Raw genomic sequence first — 6,039 nt, 5'->3', positions numbered from 1 at the left:
AGAGAAAGAGAAACAATAGAGGCTGACTCTACGCTTGCCCGATGAAAGACCCTTTTTCTTTCTTTCGTTAAGGAGAAAATTGAAACTTGGGTGCACCATCACCTTTGCCGTAGTAGAAGTTTCTATGCTGGCACTGTTTCATGACTTTCGGTACTATTTCATGACTTCTAGCATTATTTCATAACTCCATATATTTTTTTATGACTTTCAAAACTATTTTATGATATCCTACACTGTTTTATGACTTCTATAATACTTCAAGATATCCTACACTATTTTATAACTTTCTTCATTATTTTATGATCGTACTATTTTATAATCTTTTCCACCATTTCATAATATCCTGTACTTTTTTATGATATCCTGCATTATTTTTATAACTTCCTCTATTCTTTCTACTATTTCATGATATCCGATATTATTTTATGACTTTATTTACTATTTTTTGATTTCAAATATTATTTCATGACTTTCGATAATATTCTATGACTTTCTGCATTATTTTATGACTTCCTCCAATGTTTCATGACATCCTGCACTGTTTTATGACTTCCTCTATTGTTTCATAACTTCTGACATTGTTTCATGACTTTTCATTTTGTTTCATGACTTTTTATTCTATTTTATGATATCCAACATTATCTTATGATTTTTTATATTATTTCATGACTTTCTATTCTATTTTATGACTTTCTGTACTATTTCATGACTTCCTACGTTGTTTCAAGACTTCTGGCATTATTTCATGACTTTCTATTCTATTTTATGACATCCAATTCTCTGTATTATTTTATGACTTTTGATATTATTTTATGACTTTCACCTCACACAGACTTACAACATCAGCTATCCGATGTGATCTCTACTCTTAAAGTCCTCCAGACTGTGGTACAAAAAGGCACAGATGCGATAGAAAGCCATGCCATTCTCTCTACTTGGTTGGTTATGGTCTTACAGACTGTTGCCTAGATTGGCTAGCAAATAAATATCCTAATTCTAAGTCCCCTAAGTCAGGCTCAACCCAATCAACCTCTTCCTACTCAGCCATCCTCCTCTAGACCATCCTCATCTAATCCTACTCGTACAGATAGTGATCATCAAGGTAAAGTTCTTCAAGGCCGCTATCATCCTATTGTGCAAGCTAATCCTAAGGATTAGTGTGTCGGCATCATATCATGTCTTTTGCTTCCAAGTCTCCCATGATTGTGTGCGTTCTGATGATGTATATCTATATTATGATGATGTAATGCTTTGTATTTTGTGTTTTGGTTATGCGGATATGTTATATTATGAATATACTAGTATTTATATCAAACATATCAAACATCCTCTATTATCTATGAATCATCAGATCATATCTTTTTATGAATTACATACTTATATTTTTATTTTCAAGCTTAATATCAAGTTTATTGGTGTTAATTAGCTGCATCTGTGTTCTCATAATTGAACTCAGTGCGCAACATTTAATTACTTGCTATCACTTGGTATTTAGCTATTTTGGAAGTTGACTGATAAGTGACATATTTTTATATTTATTTTAGATATTTTTGATAATTTATGATGCTAACATCTTCTTAAAAATTTAATTTTATAAATAAATTAGATTTTTTTATAAAAATAAATAATTTTAAAAAAATATAAAATTAGAACATATTTATGAAAAATAGGTGTTGATTTAATTGAGCAATTTAAGCATCAAAATAATAGAGAATTATTAAAAATTTAATGTATATATATATTTTTTTTCAGACAAAAATTGGAATAAAAATCAAGCAAAAATACCCTTAAAAATAAAATTTATTGCCTTCGATGCATGGTGGACCAGTCGCTCGGTCCACAAAAGCAATGGCGTGGTCCACCGAAACAGTTTTGCGATGTTTGGCACGGCTCACAGGCGGATGGAAGAAAATTTTCATGATCTAATAGTCCGAATTAATCTTGAACTTGATCTAACAGTTGCTATTCATTGCTAGTTGAGAAGAAGGACTTTTGGATGCGATCGGATAGTCGAAGCTCGATCCATCGCTCGATCCAATAGCTGTTATTCATCCTGACTTTGAATAGAAAATCAACTACACTGATCAATGCTTCAGATTCCATCAAGCGCATGATCAGATGGTTGATAGAGTTTCTGACCCTGATAAGGAGTGTAACATTGATTTTTGATCAGATCTGGGTGATCCAAGTGCAATTCGATGGCCAGAAAAATTTCTACAGGTATTATACGAGTTTTAAGGGTTTTGGGATTCTTTTTATGACCAGAAAAAGATGAAAAATTCACCTATAAATAGGGGGTCCGGGAATAAGAGTAGAGAGGAGGAAAAAATAGTGGAAAAGCAAGAAAAAATTAGAAAAAAAAATAAGAGAGGTTTAGGGATCCAAGAGAAAAGATGAATATGAAGCTACAGATCTTAATGCGTGGTTAAATCCCTTGAATCCGAGAATACGATGAAGTCTGTAAATATATTTTTATTTTTTTTTATATTTAATTTTTATATAATAAAATTATATTTTTATTTCATATTTTTTTATTTTTCTGAGGTATTGATTTAGCCTACACGGCCTAAACCATCCACCGACGTACCGTGATTTCTGAATACGGTACGTACCTAGGGAAGATAGATCGTGGTATGTTAGATTAAACTTTATATCTTTTAATTGAATTTAGATAGTTTATACTCTAATTGGATGAGCCATGATCTACTGATACAGTCCGTACCCTTTAGAGATAAGCTATACTAATATCCTAATCATAAGAATTAATATTGTAACATAAAAAAAAAATCTAATTTGCTTGGTAGATTTAGAATTTCTGGGTTATCTCTCTGACTTATTTTCTTTCATAAATTAATTTATATTTTTAATTTAATTTTTTTAATCTATTTTTTTTAATCCTTCTACAATTAATTCTCTTTTATTTCTTCTTAAAAAAAAAGATAATCATCCTAAATCTCTATGAGAATGATCCCGACTCATCCTATCTGTATAGTTTGAGTTGATTTTTATTCTTGACCACCTACGACAGTGATCAAATTTTGACACCATTGTCGGAGATCTAGGCACGATTATTTTTTTAGTTAACAAAAACTTTTTTTATCTTATTCTTGGTTTCTTTTTATTTGCTTTCTAACTTACTTAGTTCCTTAGTCAAACTTACTTTCTTCCAAAAAAAAAAAATTTCTACATTGACACCTCATAATCTACTTAAAGAATTAGATATTTAATCATAAAATCTAAAACTTAAAACAAATCAATTTACTCTTGACTAATTACCAAATCTGGCCACCTTTTCTTCTTACATTATATAATTTCATAAAATATCTTAAAGGTACAAATCCTAAATAAGATAAGATGGAGATTTTATCATCCTTCTTTGGCCCATAAACTATCATCCTGCATATTGCATTGACCTAAATCTTAACTTAAAATCAATTAGACGTTGGCCCCTAAGGACTCTCGAGCTCAATAGGATAAGGGGTCCTAAGAGTTAGACTGGGTTAGGGTTAGTCCGCTTGACTAGTGTATAGAAAAGTGGTTCAGGGGCTACGTCTTGAAGGAAGGTGGTTATTTAATTGGTTCCATTTACTTACCTGACTAACTCAGTTGGTATCTAAGAAAAATAATGAGGGGACCCCCACCAACCTTATACTTATCTGACTAGTTGAGTGGCTAGTCTTTTATTTGGAGTGCTTAAAGGTAACCTTGGTGTTGAAAAATATGTCCCAAATACCAATCGTCAGCCTGTTGATAGTTGAGCAACCAAGTATTGTAATTGATTTATTAATAAATAAAATATATATTTGGTATTTTCATCATAAGTTTTCATCTTCTAATGAACTCCGTTGTTATGATAAAGTCCTTAAGACTATTTAGGTTCGATAAAGAGAGGATTTATCGATTAGTCCTTAAAACTGTTCACGATCAAATGATAGGCTGTTAATAAGGATGACAGCCTCTATCGAGCATAAGTTGCTGTAGGCCATATGGGTTGGTTGTCATCTTAACCAAGGAATGTAGAGACACTGGTATGGCATACAGATGAGATGTAAGGGTACATCATCATTGAACGTGACCAACTTTAAAGCATTCTACTGTTGAGAATGTCTCTGATAGGATATAGGTATAAGTGTCCCTTAGATCTGAGATCGCCTCAGTGACTTGCAAGCAACTCACTGTGCTTTGGTACTAGACCAACTAAATTTCTAATTCAGTGATGGAAGGCTTCTGGGCATAGTCAAGTACTTGCGAAGTAAGAGTGTGATCGAGATGGGATTGACCACTCCAAGAGTTGGAAAAAAATGAGTCACTGTATTTCAATTTAGCAAAATTTTGACCAGGGTAATCCATCAATTGGATTTGATACTTTGAAATACAATGTGGACAACCTGATCAAAGTTGATAGTTGAACTCTGAGGTGTCCTATGAGCATTTTGGTCAAGGAGATAAATTATATGGAAACTATATCCGTATGGGTTCTAAGGATGTTATTCTACACATTCGACCTATCCGACCGTCGGGTACCGTTGCTAGATGGTCACTTTGATTGGTACAAAAATTTATTCCTATGCTTCTGACTTAGGTTTAGACCTATGAGATCACACACATTAGAGTTCACAATCCGATCGGATGGTTGATCAATGATTAAGAATCATTCTAGGGTTAAATGATCAATACGATTGACATTTAACCTAGTGCAAGTGTTGTAGGAGGATCGATTAGCAATTTGATTGCTAATTAGCTTAATTTGATTAAGCCAATGGATTAAGATTAAGTTTAATTAAATATAATTTAATTTAATTTGATTTGGGCTTGATTGGATCAAGTTCAATTAGTTTATTGGATAAGTCAAGTGCAAGGAAAAACTAGTCCTAGTTCAATTAGGACTTGGGTCAACCTAATTTCTAATTCGATTAGAAAATTAAATCAGATTTAAATTTAATTTAATTTGATTAAATTAGATTTTTAATTAGGTTAAGATCTATTTTAATTAAATTTATTTAGTTTTGGTTTGATTTGGTTTGAGAAACTAAATTTGAACAAGTCATAGATTGAGAAACCAAACTTGCGCCACCTTAGCCTCCCACGCCCACTCTCTCTTATCCCATGCCCACTCTCTCTTATTTTGTGCAACAAAACCCTCTCTCCCAGGTTTTCATGCACCCCCAAAACTTTCTTCTCTTTTTCTCTTACATGGAATGTGGTTGTGGACCAAGTCAAAGTAGGAATTAGTTTGGATTTCAAATTCTATGAGATAGAGTTTTAGGAAATCAAAACTCTTTCCTTATGGCACTGATTTTATCTAATTTTTTTTTTAAAATTTTTATGGCTTTTATAGCACATAATATACACCCTTTTCTGGTGGTCCATGGATGAAAAAGAAGGAGGGGACGCCCAAGAGTTGGGCGCCCCTTGTCTTGCCTTGTTTGGATAATCCTTGATTAGGTATTTGACCTAGACAAGGACTCTTCATATCTTTCTATTTAAAAAAAATTTCTTTATGAAATTTTTATAGATTGTAGAGCATTGAGATAACTTTAGGATTTCCAAAAATCAAGAAGAAATAATCTTAGGGTGTAGAGATCTAATAGACACAAAGCTAGGTGTCTGGGTTAGAGCAAAGAGAAGAAGAAGAGGGTCTTCTTCTAGAATTGTTGGGTTCATCTCTTCCCTTGCTTCTTCTGTAAGTTTTCTAAGAGTGTCGTATCTAAAAATCTTTCTCCTACTTCTCATCTTTGGAAGAGTCTAAATCAAGAAGAAGGAGGCATCTGATCGACCATCGAAGAAGGTTCAGCGCAGTACTGGCATACTGTGTTGATTTTCTGGATCAGGACTTCTGATCGTGATTCGTGGGCTCGTGTGGATGACTCCTAGAGGTCGGACACATATGCGGCTCACAACATCATCCTCAAGCCTAGATCAGCAAAGTTAGAACATCTAACTTGCAAGGTAATAGATCTGATCTATTATATTTTACATACATTAGATGTAATATAGAGACGTGTTGATATGATCAACATGTAGTTCTTGCTCTTTATA

Source organism: Elaeis guineensis, chromosome 6, assembly GCF_000442705.2.
Source record: "Elaeis guineensis isolate ETL-2024a chromosome 6, EG11, whole genome shotgun sequence".
NCBI classification, from domain to species: domain Eukaryota; kingdom Viridiplantae; phylum Streptophyta; class Magnoliopsida; order Arecales; family Arecaceae; genus Elaeis; species Elaeis guineensis.
This window is presented reverse-complemented; position numbering follows the sequence as displayed.